General features: G+C 40.1%; 1 long non-coding RNA gene across 1 annotated transcript in view; it reads right to left on the bottom strand.

The window, feature by feature from the left end:
• LOC129690534 (uncharacterized) overlaps positions 1-16,693 on the bottom strand; it is a 50,731-nt gene that overhangs the window by 11,429 nt on the left and 22,609 nt on the right. The window contains exons 2-3 of the long non-coding RNA XR_008722296.1: positions 14,853-14,993; positions 7,933-8,024 (exon numbers count right to left, since the gene is read on the bottom strand). This is a non-coding gene — a long non-coding RNA (uncharacterized LOC129690534). The remainder of the gene's footprint in view (positions 1-7,932; positions 8,025-14,852; positions 14,994-16,693) is intronic.

Below are 16,693 nucleotides of genomic sequence, written 5' to 3'. Positions count from 1 at the left end.
TGTGTGTCTCTATCCAGAAAATAAGATTGTTGTCATCTTCTAGCTGTAGACAAATATTTCTCACATGCAAAATAAGAGGGATTTGAAGGCAGTAAAAAAAAAAAAAAGTTTGTAAAGTTATTTTCCTATTCCTTTTAGATGCTCTATCACACATACAAAAAAAATACAAATTGAATAATTTCTGCACATTTTAAAATTCCATAAGGTTCAAGTAAAATTGCTGAGGTTTAGGCCAAAAGTTTTCCTTCCTGGAGTTTCCTTTCAAGGTCACCTTTCCTCTGAAGCCATTCATGCTTTGGCTTCCTTCCTGGAATCAGCTCCTGCTGTAAGGAAACATACTCACTGGAACTTGTGTGTATCTCGAAATTGTTCTGAGTCCAATTCTTGCTGTTGGCTCCACTGCTGAAAACTCTTATAAATGGGTTACAAACCTGATAAACATCTCATTTTCCTTTGCCATGCTCCTCTGTAACCTATTCGTGCATTGTCTTCTTTTCAGGCCTTGGTATTGGAACTGCAGACATGGCTCAGTGGTTAACAGTATGCGCTGCTCCTCTGGAGCACTAGTGTTCCAATCCCTGCCTGTCAGGCCAATAACAGACCACCTGTAGCTCCAGGTTCAGGAGATCTGATGTCTAGTCTGGATTCCACCAGCACCATGCATACATATAACCAAACAATTTTTATAAATCTAAAAGTCACTCAGCTTATACAGATATTATGAAAAATATTATTAATAAATTCATACAAAATGATAGTCTTACCACATTATTTGAAAACTGGAACAAATTTATCAAGGATAGTTCAGTAGATGAGATGGTCAATAATGAATATACCAGTAGAAGCAAGCAATGAAATGTCTCAGGAAGGTAGAAAGTGAAGATTATGATTGGTGTGAATGATTTCAGCCTTCAAGCTAGACTTTAAACAGAGCAGTGTCATTATCAAAGAATTTTATTGTTAAAGGTAATTTTTTTCCAGAACTATGAGATCTTAGCAAAAAAGCCAAAAGCATAATTTGCTTTTGAAAAGATGGTTGCTAAAGTTTTAATAAAAGCTTCCCAGTTAGTTCCTATACCCACAATTATGTAATCAGATAGTCCATGGTCTGTAGTTTTTGCATAATACAAAAACTCAGAAATATACCACATAGTCTTCTTGCCTCATTTGGGAGGCTGAACATAAAGCTGCAAACATAGCAACTATTGAAGAATTGCAAGCAACAAGAGCAGTTGAGAAGGTCAATGCACCATTAGGACAGGTCTGCTCAGGGTCCAGGTCTCTCCATCGAGATAGTACCTACATGCTGCATCAGCAGAGGAAGAAGAGGCATTTCCTTCCCCAGACAAAGGGATTGAGGGGGGAGAAGAGCAAACTTCCTCCCTCCTGATTGTACAAGGTCCTAAGGTGCTTAGGACTTGATCACAGGCTCCATGTGTGAACAGCAACTCATTGGCCGTGAAATTCTGGTACATGAGCTCAAACCCACTCGGCCTTCTTGAGTCAGATTTCTGGGCATATCTGTGAGTGAAAAGTTCACTTAAGGGAAAAGACCTGTTCTTGGGTCTCTTCTCCTCCTTCCAGTTTTATCCTTACACCACTGTGAAATCAGAGTGCTTAGCCAACCATTGGTAATTCTAAAAGCAGAAAAAATAAAATAAAATAAAATTCAGTGAAGATGAAAATGTGCGAGGTAGTGGAAGACATTTTTCATGATGCGGATGGATATTTTCTCAAGAGCGAAATTGATTCGTTTTTCCCATCCATTTCCCAGAACTGCCTGTTTACAGCCCCAGTTGGTTTGGTACCAAACCCTTTCAGGAAGGTTCTTTTCAGGATGCTGACTATAGTGTTGCTTCACTTTACATGCTTGCATAATTCTGTACTCATTTTCCTTAAGTCTCAATATCAGAAATGGGCAAGTCAGTGTCACCCAGAGGACAGAAAGAGAAGTGCCTGTATATTTATTGCAGTTTACTTATTTAATTCATTAATGCATGGCTCAAAGACGAGTGTAAAAGCAGTCTGTATTCTTTGCAGAGCTTCATACATTTGTGAAATACTTTATTGAAAGATATTTCAGAAAGTGTGGGAAAGTATTTTATAAAGTTTTTGATTGAAAACGCAACAGAAGTCTTAAGTCACACTAAATTCTAATATTTTCTTTAATTTTGTTAGTGGTAGTGATTTAATAAGCAATATTTCACATTTTCTGTGTTTGTGTATTTTGTTAAGATGCATAACATATGAGGTTCAGTCAAGTTCTTTGTTACATTATGTTATGGAAAGTATTTCTCATATAAAAACATTTAAAGAAAAATATCTGTTTTTCTAAATGTTGGAAATATAATGAAATGTCAACATTTTTATGACGGACAGCTAGAAAAGGGTAATGAGATTAGTGGTTTTAGGTGATTAAATTACTAACCTGATGACTAATAGTTTAGTCATCATAAGTGACTAAACTATTAACATAGCTGAGGTAACTTTAATGAAAATATCAAAAGCCATATGTGTGAGACATTTTATGGATAGATCTTGGAATATGAACCAACCCTAGATTTTATGTAAACCTAATGCATGCGACGAAATGACGGCACTGAAGACCTCCATTTCAGAGCTGGGTGTATGGCTCAGCTTGAGGACTGCTTGATTAACGTGTGTGAATCCTGACCTGTGATGATCGCAGTGCGCAGAGCAGGTATGGTGCCACCTGTCTGCAATCCTAGTGCTCTGGAGGGGGAAGCAGAAAGATGAGAAGTTCAGAGTCATTTTCAGCTACAAACTGACTCGAGGTTAGCCTTTTCTAAGTGCACATGTATTACAGTATATAAAGCTATACACGCCGCATATGTTTTCAGTGATTTTCTGAGTCTGCGATTATTCAGTAGCACACACTGGTGTTTATTGAGCCTTGGCGGTGTGGAGCTGTGATTAAGACACCCTTAAAGCTACTTGTGCAGCATTTCAGGCTGCAGATCTCTGTTTGCATGCACATTGCAACTTTGGTTTCCTAGTGCTGTCTCTCGGCAGTTCTGGGAGCTTAATGGCGTTCACAGACACTTTCCAAAGCTGTATAGAAATGCACCTCACAGCTGGCACCGTGCTGGGCCCTTCTTGAAAAAATTTCCTTGTTTTACTGATTGATACCACAATGCTGAACCACACAGTCAACCTAGTGCCCAGATTAAATGTACAGGAATGCAGAAAAGAGTCCTTCCCTGACAGCATGAATGTTTTTTCCTGCATTATGGCTCTAACTGCAAAGGAAGAACCTGCCATTTTCATACTGAAAGTGAAAGTGTGATGTCTTCAGAACCCTAAGATGAGTTGAGCCACATGATGTGTTGTAGTTCTTGGCGTAGTACTTGTCTGTCTATCTCAGGACTACAACTCTTCTGGAAATAAATACTCAAACAACTCTTCGGATTTTCATTTGACTTCTAGAATCTCTATAAGTTATCAGAAAAAAAATTTCAAAGTGGCATCTCAGTAGTATGACTTTAAGAAGGAAGGAGAGGCTGAATATAGAAAAGACTGAGGCTCTAACTTTCTACGGTCTCTATAAATGTATTTCCATGGTTTTATCGAACTTGGCTCCATCAAAGAATCCAGCACACTCCTAATGTCAAAATGTGGCTTCAGTTTCTAGTCTAAACACGAACATGATCTTTTCCTCTCAAGTAATATTAGCAGACAAAAGAGATGTTGATTGTAATTTTTGAAGTATAAATGTGGAGCTAGCCTCGGGCCGAATTTTAATTTGAGAAAGATTTTTCTTGCTGGTTCCATCTACTCTCTATTCCAACTTATGTATTACATTACTTTGTGCAAAAACCTAAGGCTTCAGAATAGTTCTCTGCACAGAAGGTGAAGTTTCTGCTTTTAGTTATGTGTTGCACAGCGAATGAGAAAGAAGCATAATGCCATAAATAAAGCTACAGCTTACATCGGTGAGACATATCTCAACTTTCATGCAATTCATTTGGAAAGTGAGATAAGACAAGAGGGGGCACTGAGGACATCAGGGCAGGTGCACATCGCAGCACTCAAGATCAATCGTATCTTTCTATTTTTGTTTATTTTATTTTGTTATTTTATGTGTATGGGTTTGGAACTTCACATATGCTTCTGTATCGTGAGTGTTAAATGATCACGGAGGCCAGAAGAGGGTGACAGATCCCTGGAACTGGAGTTGTAGATTGATGCAAGCTGTTGTGTGGGTGCTGGGAACTGAACCCCAGTCTTCTGGAGAAGCTGCCAGTTCTTTTAATCACTGAGCAATCTCCCTACTGCCTTATAATCAAAGTACCTAAAACATTAAATAAAAAAACCCTAAAATTGTAGATGTTGATTGGATAGTACGTAATGGGGGGATGCATTTCTGATTGTTTTTACCTGCTGAGATAATTTATTAAATATTGATAAAACTGATATCTTAAAATCACTTTAAGCATGAATAATTCAGTCTTTTTTTCTGAGACAGGCTTTCTTGATGTAGTCTTGGCTTTCTTGATATTCACTCTATAGACCAGGCTGGCCCCAAACTTACAGAGCTCCACCTGCCTCTATCTCCTGAGTGCTTTGGGATTAAGGCATGTACCACTACACCTGGACTGAATAATTCAGTCTTCACAACTGACCATCTTTCACACTGTAAATTGTTTCTTTCATTGACAATGCTCCTCAGCACATCAAAGTAATTTTTCCTGGCATAATGAACCTTGAGAGATATTCTAAGTTGTGGCCCACTGGATGTGTATAGTCACTGAGAGCAAGGTGGATTGGCAGCAGCAACTGATCATCAGAAAGCTAATCTGGTAATATTTTAGTGGAAATAAATACTAGTACAGTTACAGAGACTGAAGGATCATTTACAAACGGTTACAGACAAGAAGCATTGATGAGGGGTGCAGAGAAATAAAAGGTGGGAGAGAACATGAGAAGATCTACACTTTTGCATGGTGGGGCTAGAAGAACAAGCTCTTGGGTGGGCAATTGGGCTCTGTGGAAACTGATACAAAAATGTATATGTCTACTTTTTTTAAAAATTACATCATTGCCTATGAGTCCACTGGGGGCTAAATCCAGACCCAGTTGTCCACCACATTACAGCCATGTGAGCCACTGACTTCGCACTGTTTTTGCTTTTAAATCTGTTTTTACTTTTTCTAAACAACCTCCTCTGTTTTCTTACAGTGATAAAATTTGGAACAATATCAATTATAGTCACTGTCTTCTTTGGATTTTGTGCAAGATATGTGCTCTCAAAGACAAAGGAGAGTAGAAGCTACTGAGACAAAAACAAAGACATTTAATGGTTGTAAATGAGAGAAACTTGGTATATTTCCTGAGGAATGGTACCAAAATGAGTTTAGATTCGAAAATCCGCATTTCCTGAAGAGTTCTCCAGGAAGATCCCATTAGCCTGATTATAACTTGCAGTATGCCTGCGATGAGAGAAATATTGTCCCAAGGGAAACTAGTAATTTCAGAATGCCTCACTTCTCAATTTCAAGTCCTGAATGACAATGACTCTTAAGTCCAACACATTTGTAATAAGCCTAAGTGACAAACTGCACCTTATCTTATAAACTAGAGTGTGAGTGGTAAATTCAACCAATTTTTACCATCAAATTGTGGCAATGTATAAGATCTGTATTATATTCTATGAGGATTATATGAAGTGCTACAAAGAAGGTATATTTGGTATTATAGAACAATCAGACATTTTACTAAATAGCACTTCAGCAAAGCCCTTCATTAAATGAGATTAGTCAGAACCTATAAAATGTTCACAGAATCTAGATGAAATTACAGATATTCTTTCTTAAGGTCCAGTTCCCTGATGGAGACCTAGGAAATGGCCTTCACTATCTTAATAAATGCCACGGGAACTTTAGAGACATTAACGCATTCTAATTGATACTGGAGTACCACCTTAAATCTTAAGCCTTGAAGTTGATCTCAGTTCTGTGAATAGTCATGGGAGCAATGTTTTTGGGCCGATAGGGTAGCTGCTTCTGTTGACTACAGTCCACTGTTGATCACTCAGTTGACAATGGAGGCCATTGCTTCTTAAACATCATTAAGGAAGTTTATTGCAAACAACCTAGATGGCCCTCAACAGAAGAAAAGATAAAGAAAATGTGGTACATTTACACAGTAAAATATTGCTCAGTAGCTTTAAAAAATGACAACATGAAATTTGCAAGCAAACAGATGGAACTAAAAGAAAATCACCTGGAGTGAGATAACCAAGACAGAAAGATATATATGGTAGGTATTCCTGTCTATGTGGAAATTAGCCCTTAAATAAATAACTAAGCTACAATCCATTGACTCAGAGATACTAGGTATAAAGGTAGGGACTGGCAGGGAACACATGAACCCCACAGGGAAGGGAAAATAAAATATATTTTATAGGTAAAGTGAAGGTATAAGAGATAGGAATGGGAGGATCAGGGAGGCAAAAGGAGGGGAGATTGAGTTGAAGGAGGAAATTCTGGGAGAGACACCTAGAGCTGAGAGGCACTTGAAGGGTGTGATGAAAACCTCATGAAATGGAAAATTTTTGAAATATAAGATAGTCTTCCCTTCAAAAAGAGCCCTGGGCCAGATGGTTTCAGCGCAGAATTCTACCAGACCTTCAAAGAGGTGCTAACTCCAATCCTCCTGAAACTATTGCACAAAACAGAAACATAAGGAACATTACCAAAATCATACTATGAAGCCACAGTCACCTTCATACGTACACCACACAAAAACCCAACACAAAGAACTTCAGACCTATCTCTCTTATGAACATTGATGCAAAATACTCAATAAAATACTGGCAAAATGAAGCCAAGAACACATAAAAGATATCTTCCACCATGACCAAGTAGGTTTCATTCCAGGCATGCAAGGGTGGTTCAGTATATGGAAATTCATCAATATAATCCACCATATAAACAAACTGAAGCAGGAAAACCACATGATCATCTCCTTAGATGCCAGAAAAGCATTTGACAAAATCCAACACCCATTCATGTTTAAAGTCTTGGAGAGATCAGGGATAAAAGGCACATACCTAAACATAGTAAAGGCAATAGACAGCAAGCCTATAGCCAACATCAAACTCAATGGAGAGAAACTTAAATCAGTCTCACTGAAATCAAGGACAAGACAAGGCTGCCAACTCTCACCATATCTCTTCAATTTAGTACTTGAACTCCTAGCTAGAGCAATAAGAGAACTAAAAAATATCAAGGGGATACAAACTGGAACAGAAGAGATCAAAGTATCACTATTCGCAGGGGATATGATAATTTACATGAACGACCCCAAAAATTCAACCAGAGAACTCCTTCAGCTGATAAACACCTTCAGCAAAGTAGCAGGATACAAAATTAACTCAAAAAAATCAGAAGCCCTCCTGTGTACCAAAGAGAAAAGGGCCAAGAAAGAAATTAGGGTAACAACACTCTTCACAATAGCCACTAATAACATAAAGTACCTTGGTGTGACTCTAACCAAGCAAATGAAAGAGCTGTGCAAAAAAAAAAAAAAATGTAAGTCTCTGAAGAAAGAAATTGAAGAAGATATAAGAAGATGGAAAGATCTCCCATGGTCATAGATAAATAGGATTAACATAGTGAAAATGGCTATTCTACCAAAAGCAATTTACAGATTCAATGCAATTCCCATCAAAATACCAACACAATTCTTTATAGACCTCAAAAGAAAAATTATCAACTTCATATGGAGAAACAAAAAAACCAGAATTTACAAAACAATCCTGTGAAACAACAGATCATCTGGAGGCATCTCCATCCCTGATCTCAAGCTGTACTACAAAGCAATAGTAATAAAAACTGCATGGTATTGGCATAGAAACATAATGGTGGATCAATGGAACCAAATAGAAGACCCATAAATAAACCCACACACCTGTGAATACTTGATTTTTGACAAAGCAGCCAAAACCATTCAATGGAAAAAAGACAGCATCTTCAACAAGTGTTGCTGGTCCAACTGGATCTCTACATGCAAACAAACAAAAAGAAAAAAGAAAAAGAAAATAGGTTTATATTTATCACCCTGTACAAAACTAAAGTCTATGTGGATCAAAGACCTCAACACTAAACCAGAAACACTAAATAGGTTAGAAGAAAAAGTGAGGAAGAGCCTAGAACTCATTTGCACAGGAGACAACTTCCTGAACAGAATACCACCAGCACACACTGTAAGATCAACAATCAATAAATGGGACCTCATGAAACTGAAAAGCTTCTGTAAAGCAAAAGACACTGTCATCAGAACAAAACGACAGCCTACAGACTGGGAAAGGATCTTCATCAACCCTGTATCTGACAGAGTGCTGATATCCACAATATATAAAGAAATTAAGAAGTTAAAAAGCAACAAATCAAGGAATCCTATTAAAAAAATGGGTACGGAGCTAAACAGAGAATTCTCTGTAGAAGAATATAGAATGGCAGAGAAACACATAAGATGTTCAACATCCCTAGCCACTAGAGAGATACAAATCAAAACGACCCTGAGATTTCACCTTACACCCATCAGAATGACTAAGATCAAAAACTCAAGAGACAACACATGCTGGAGAGGCTGTGGAGAAAGGGGAACCCTCCTTCACTGCTGGTGGGAATGTAAACTAGTACAACCACTATGGAAATCAATCTGGCGCTTTCTCAGACAATTAGGAATAGTGCTACCTCAAGATCCAGCTATGCCACTCCTAGGCATATATCCAAAAGATGTTCAAGTACACAACAAGAACATTTGCTCAACAATGTTTGTAGCAGCTTTATTTGTAATAGCCAGAATCTGGAAACAACCCAGATATCCATCAATGGAAGAATGGATACAGAAATTGTGGTACTTTTACGCAATGGAATACTACTCAGCAATTAAAAATGAGGAAATCATGAAATTTGCAGGCAAATGGTGGGACCTAGAAAAGATCATCCTGAGTGAGGTATCCCACAAACAGAAAGACACACATGGTATATACTCACGTATAAGTGGGTTCTAGACCTATAGGATAGGATAAATATACTAAAATCTGTACACCTAAAGAAGATAAACAAGAAAGAGGGCCCAGGGTAAGATGATCAATCTTCACTTAGAAAGACAAATGGGATGGTCATTGGATGTAGGAGAAAACAAGTAACAGGACAAAAGCCTACCACTTAGGGCCCCTGAAAGTCTCTATCTAGCAGTGTATCAAAACAGATGCTGAGACTTAAAACCAAACCTTGGGCAGAGTACAGGGGATCATATGAAAGAAGGGGGGAGTTAGTATGACCTGGAGAGGACAAGAGCTCCACAAGGACCAAATATATCTGGGCCCAGGGGTCTTTTCTGAGACTGTTTCTCCAACCATGGATGGATATTACCTAGAACCCTTGCCCAGATGTAGCCCACTGCAGCTCTGATCTAAGTGGGTTCCATCGTTAGAGGAACAGGGACTGTCTCAACATGAACTCAATGGCTGGCTCTTTGACGTCCCCAACCTTGAGGGAGAAGCAGCTTTGCTAGGCCACAGAGGAGGACATTGCAGCCAGTCCTAAAGATACCTGATAAGCTAAGGTCAGATGGAAGGAGAGGAGGACCTCCCCCATCAGTGGACTTAGAAAGGGACAGGAAGGAGATGAGGGAGAGAGGGTGGGATTGGGAGGGAATGAGGGAGGGGGCTACAGCTGGGATACAATGTAAATAGATTGTAATTAATATTAAATAAATAAATAAATAAAGATAAAGAGTAAAAAAAAAAAAAAAAGAAAAGAACTGGATGTTAGAAGAAGGCAAGTGGTAGGAGGTGGATTTTGGAGGAGTTAGAGGAGTAGAAGGGGTGACTATAACCAGAATACATTCACTATATAAAATTCTCAAAAATTAATGAATATATTAGCTATTAGGGAAATGCAAATCAAAACAACTCTGAGATTCTACCTTACACCCATCAGAATGGCCAAGATCAAAAACTCAAGTGACAACACATGCTGGAGAGGTTGTGGAGAAAGGGGAACCCTTCTCCACTGTTGGTGGGAATGTAAACTTGTACAACCACTCTGGAAATCAATCTGGTGCTTTCTCAGACAACTAGGAATAGCGCTTCCTCAAGATCCAGCCATACCACTCCTAGGCATATACCCAAAAGAGGCTCAAGTACACAAAAAGGACATTTGCTCAACGATGTTTGTAGCAGCTTTATTTGTACTAGCCAGAAGCTGGAAAGAACCCAGATGCCCCTCAACTGAAGAATGGATGCAGAAACTGTGGTACATCTATACAATGGAGTATTACTCAGCAATGAAAAAGAAGGAAATCATAAAATTTGCAGTTAAATGGTGAGACCTGGAAAGGATCATCCTGAGTGAGTTGTCCCAGAAGCAAAAAGATACGCATGGTATATACTCACTCATATAAACATACAACAGAATAAACCCACTAAAATCTGTACATCTAAACAAACTAAGCAAAAGAGAGGACCCTAACTAAAATGCTCAATCCCCATCCTGAAAGGCAAAGAGGATGGACATCAGAAGAAAAAGAAAATAGGAAACAACCTCGGAACCTGCTACAGAGGGCCTCTGAAAGCCAGAAGAAAACAGGAAACAACCTTGGAACCTGCCACAGAGGGCCTCTGAAAGCTTCTGCAGTATAGACTGTCAAAGCAGATGCTGAGCCTGATGGACAACTGATGGGCAGAGTGAATGGAATTTTATGTAAGAAGTGGGAAATAGTAAGAGCTGGAGGGGATGGGAACTCCACAAGGAGAGCAACAGAACAAGATAATTTGAAGACAGGAACTTCCCATAGACTAATGCTCCAACCAAGGACTATTCGTGGAGATAACCTAGAACCCCTGCACAGATGTAGCCCATGGCAGTTCAGTGTTCAAGTGGGTTACATAGTAATGGGAAGAGGAACTGCCTCTGACATAATCTGATTGGCCTGCTCATTGATCACCTCCCCCTGAGGGGGGAACAGACTTACCAGGCCACAGTAGAGGACAATGCAGCCACTTTTGATGAGAACTGATAGACTAAGATCAGAAAGGAGAGGAGAACCTCCCCTATCAGTGGACTTGGGGAGTGGCATGCATGCAGAAAGGCGAGGGAGGGTGGGATCGGGAGGGGAGGAGGGAGGGGCTTATGGGGGGATACAAAATGAATAAAGTGTAATTAATAAAAAAATTAAAAAATAAAAATAAAGCCCACAAACAAACAAAAGATTATGATAAAAATGTTTATTCCTCAAGTGCCTACACTAAAATATCAGAACAATCACAAATAGATGACCTATTGATGCAACTCAAGAATTGAAAAGAAGAACAAACCAAATTCAAACCCAGGAGATAACAAGACACAAAAGCAGAAATTAATGAAATAGAAACAGAGAAAACAATGCAAAGAATCAATGAATCTAAAAGCTGGTTATTTGAGAAGAAAAACAAGACTGAGAGACCCTTGGCTTAACTAACCAAAAGAAAGGACCCAAATTAAGAGAATCATCATGAAAGGGAAACATTACAACAGACACCAAAGAAATTTAGAATTAGTTTCTCTTGCCTTATTGTTACAGCTAGTACTTCTATATTTATAAGATCTGGGGCTAGTGAACAACTCTGTCTTTTTTCTCATTTAATGAGTTCACTTCTAGTCCTTATCCTTTTTCGTTATGTTGGCTGTTGGGTTTGCCAGATTATAGCCTCTTTTATGTTGAGGTATATTCCTTGAGGTATGGTTCTACAAAGAAAGCTACAATCCCCGAAGAAAGCTTTAAAAGCCTGTACTCCATTAAATTGGACAGTTAAAAAGAAATGGATGCATTTCTTTGCTCATTTGAACTACCAAAGTTAATCCAAGCAGAGATCAACAGCCTAATCATATCTATAATAAAGGAGGAAATTGAAAAAAGTAATAAAGATCTTCCTGAGTAAAGAAAGTCTGGGTTCACAGCAGAATTCTACCAAACTTTCAATGAAGAACTATAACCAATACTCTTTAAAGACACACACACGGTATATACTCACTCATATAGCATTATGATATAGGCTAAACCTACTAAAATCTGTACATCTAAAGAAACTAATCAAGAGGGAGGACCTTGACTAAAATGCTCAATCCCCATCCCAAAAGGCAAAGAGGATAGACATCAGAAGAAGAAGAAAACAGAAAACAAGTTAGGAGCCTGCCACAGAGGGCCTCTGAAAGGCTCTGCCCCGCAGACTATCAAAGCAGAAGCTGAGACTTATGGCCAACTGTTGGGCAGAGTGTATTGAATCTTAAGAAAGAAGTGGGAAATAGTAAGATCTGGAGAGGATAGGAACTCCACAAGGAGAGCAACAGAACCAGAAAATTTGAAAACAGGGGTCTTTCCAGAGGCTCATGCTCTAACCAAGTACCATGCATGGAGATAACCTAGAACCCCTGCACAGATGTAGCCCATGGCAGTTTAGTGTCCAAGTGGGTTCCATAGTAACGGGAAGAGGGACTGCCTCTGACATAATCTGATTGGCCTGCTCTTTGATCACCTCCCCCTGAGGGGGGAGCAGCCTTACCAGGCCACAGAAGATGACAATGCAGCCACTCCTTATGAAATCTCTTAAACTAAGAGCAGAAGAAAGGAAAGGGGGACCTCCTCTACCAGTGGACTTGGGGAGGGGCATGCGTGAAGAAGGGGAAGGGAAGGTGGGATTAGGAGGGGAGGAGGGTGGGGTTTATGTGGGGATGCAAAGTGAATAAAATGCAATTAATAAAAGTTAAAAAATACAAAATACAAAATAAAAACAGAAACATAACTCCCAATGGCATTATATACCCAAAGCAGAAAATGATACAACCACAACCACAAAAAAAAACAAACCTACAGCCAGATATTCTTGATGGACAGAGATATAAAAATTCTCAATAAAACACATCTAAGCACATGTCAATATCATATACCATGATCAAGTTGACTTTATCCTTAAAATGCAGGGTTGCTTCAACATACATAACTCAATATATCTAGTAAATCATATAAATGGGCAAAAATCACATGATCATCTCAATTGAGGAAAAAAAGTTTTCTTTGAGAAAATCCAACATACTCTCATTAAGTCCTAGAGAAAGTAGGACTGGAGGGAGGAACACAAATCACCACAATGGAGGCTATGTGTGACAAATCCATCACTAAAGTGGAGAAAATATGAAGCAACCTCATTAAAAATCAGTAACAAAGATAGAGGGCAGAACCAAGATGGTGACTAGCACACAGTTTCTGAGCTGTGGAAGAGCTGAACGTCTGAGTTGGTGAGTGAAAGGACCTCTGAACCCAGGAAAACAATGGTGAGGTTTTCTAAACAACAGAGAACATCACATGAGGTGAGAACTTTGGTCTGGGGTCACCCAGGGGCTTGTTTGGGGAAGGAGAAAAAAATGATCCTTTGATTTCCCGGCACTCCCCTCTCTCAGACCTCCCTCCTCCTCGGCACTCAGTGAGATTCTCAGGGCAGAACTAACTGCCTGGGGTCAGCAGCAGCTGAGGTAGAGCTCCTAGCCCTTCAGCGGCAACTGCCAGCAGTAGTCTTGGAGTCCCAGACCCGTGTGGCACCATCCTCCCAGGGCTCAAGTGTGCTAGCCACCATACTAGCTCCACAGGATCACCCAGCCACTGAATATATGGCCCGCCCAATCCCACAGTGACAGAGAATATGCTATATACTCACCAAAACCAGGCAGAAATGCCATACAAGCTAGGCACACCAGGTGCTGGGCCTCCCAAGCTTGGAGAGCACAGTGGAGAGCCCCTAAAACTTCCCAGAAAGCATCTGGACTGGCAACCCAGTCTCCAGCTACAATGGGACTTTCTAACCTTGCAGCAGAGCAGCACTGAGCTGGCGGGGCACATCAGGCCTTCAGCCTAAAATCAACCAGAGCCAAACCAGAGAGCAGAGAGTCTGGTTACTCCAATCCCTGATGAAGTGATCACCTTGAGAGTGAGTACGCCTTTGCATGTCTGCAGAGCCCCAGATCCACACCCCTTCTAAAATAGAAGCCAAGCATCGGTCCCCTCCCACCCACATATCCACTGTGGGAAAATTAGGGTCACTTGGAACATTGAGGCCCCTGCACTGTGGGGCCAGACCCATGGCACCATCATCCCAGGGTTCAGGGTCTGCTAGCCAACATACTGGCCCCACAGGGTCACTCAGACACTGCACGGCCCGCCCAATCCCTCAGTGACAGATAATACGCTATATACCCACCAGAGCCAAGCAGACCTGCCATACAAGCTAAGCACATCAGGCACTGGGCCTCCCAAGCTTGGAGAGCACAGTGGAGAGCCCCCAGGTTTTACCAGAAAACATCTGGACTGGCATCCCCATCTCCAGCTGCAGCGGGACCTCCTAACCTGGCAACAGCACTGAGCTGGTGGAGCACATCAAAGAAGTAGGGCCAAACCAGAGAGCAGAGAGTCTGGATACCCCGATCCCTGCCAAGTTACCTGCCTCAGAGTGAGTGCACCCTTGAGAATCTGCAGAGCCCCAGATCCAGGCTCCTTCTAAAACAGAAGCCAGGCATCGAACCCCTCCCACCCACATACCCACTTTAGGAAACAGAGGGTCACTTGGGACATTGAAGCCCCTGCTCTGTGGGTCCAATTGAGGAGTTAAGGCAGTTAATGACAGAAATTGCGCCGTGACCATCATAATGCCTGTTACATATACAGTGCAGAGCCTCTCCCACACACTCAAGGGTTCAACATTCTCTATCACTCTGTCCCTCGAGACACACTTCCATGCACACTTCCACACACACACACAAACATACACAAACACACACACACACACTCACCTGCATTTGCCCCTTTCGCGCCTGCGTAATTTTCTCCCACAGGTATAGCTAGCTAGTCCTCAGCACACGCTGAGAACATGGGACCTCTCTCAGCTTCCTGAAGAACTCTCCAGATGCCAGAGAGAGACAGTACCATCTGATCTGCAGAATCCAAAAACAAACAGGGAAGGTTTCAGATAAGCCAATGGCCAGGGGTAGGCGAAGAACACTTCCAACATAAATCAGGACATCATGACCTCACCAGCAACCCCCAAATTTGATGGATACTCCAATTCATCAGAAGCACAGGAAAATGACTTTAAAGCTATGCTAACCCAATTATTTGAGGCTCATAAAGAGTAAACAAACAACTCTCTCAGAACAATAACCATGCAAATTCAGTCAGTTAAAGAGGAGATGACCAAATCTTTCAAAGATTTGGCCAGTCAATTGGAGGTAAAGAAAGAAGAAATAGACAAAATTCTTAAAGAAACACAGGCAAACATAGCCAAACAAATAGAGGCACAAGTAGAGATAAAATTAGTGGCATATAAAAAGGAAATGAACAAAAAAATAGAGACCATCGTAGAGAGACAGGAATCCACATTCAAACAGATGAAGGAAATGGTGCAAGGTGTGAAAACAGAATTAGAATCAATAAAGAAAACACAAACTGAGAAAAGCCTTGAGTTGGAGAACTTTGAGAAAAGATCAGGAACCACAAAGGTAAGCATCACCAACAGAATACAAGAGATGGACGAGAGAATCTCTGGAGCTGGAGATATGCACGCAGAAATTGATACTTCTCTCAAAGAAAAAGTAAAATCAAAAAAGTCCCAAACACAAAATATCCAAGAAATCAAGGATGGCATGAAAAGACAAAATCTAAGAATAATAGGAATTAATGAAAAAGAAGACTCCAGGCTCCAAAGTCCAGAAAATATTTTCAAGAAAATCATAGAATAAAATTTTCCCAACTTAAAGAAAGAGATGTCCATAAATATACAATAGGCCTACAGAACACCAAATAGACTAGACCAGAAAAGAAATACATCAAGTCACATCATAGTCAAAACACTAAATCTACAGAACAAAGAAAAGATATTAAAAGCAACAAGGGATAAAGGCCAAGTAACACATGAAGGTAGGCCTATCAGAATCACACCGGACATCTCATCAGAAACTATGAAAGCCAGAAGAGCCTGGGCAAGTGTCATGGAGACTCTAAGAGATCACATATGTCAACCCAGACTACTATACCCTACAAAGCTTTCAATCAACATAGATGGAGAAAACAAAATATTCCATGACAAAACTAATTTATGCAATATCTACACAGCAACCCAGCCCTACAGAAGATACTAGAAGAAAAACTCCAACCCAATGAAAACAACTTCACCCAAGAAAACATGGCATACAGATAATATCCCAACAAAAAAAGAAAAGAAAACAAGCAATGAAACACAGTAAGACCACCAACTGCAATACAAAAGGAGCTAACATTCATTGGTCACTATTATCTATCAACATCAATGGACTCAACTAGCCAATAAAAAGACACAGACTAACAGGATGGATGCGGAAACAGGATCCAACATTCTGTTGCATCCAAGAAACGTACCTCTGCAACAAAAATAAATACTACCTCAGAGTAAAGGGCTGGAAAAATGCCTTTCAAGCAAACGGACCCAGAAAACAAGCTTGGGTAGCTATTCTAATGTCTAATAAAATAGACTTTCAACCAAAATTAATCAAAAAAAGATGAAGAGGGATACTAGGTTCTTATCAAAGGAAAAATCCACCAAGAGGACATCACAATTCTGAACATCTATCCCCAAATACAAGAATGACTACATTCATAA

The sequence above is a fragment of the Psammomys obesus genome, unplaced genomic scaffold (genome assembly GCF_907164565.1).
Source record: "Psammomys obesus unplaced genomic scaffold, mPsaObe1.curated_primary_1811, whole genome shotgun sequence".
Classification (NCBI taxonomy): domain Eukaryota; kingdom Metazoa; phylum Chordata; class Mammalia; order Rodentia; family Muridae; genus Psammomys; species Psammomys obesus.
This window is presented reverse-complemented; position numbering and strand designations above follow the sequence as displayed.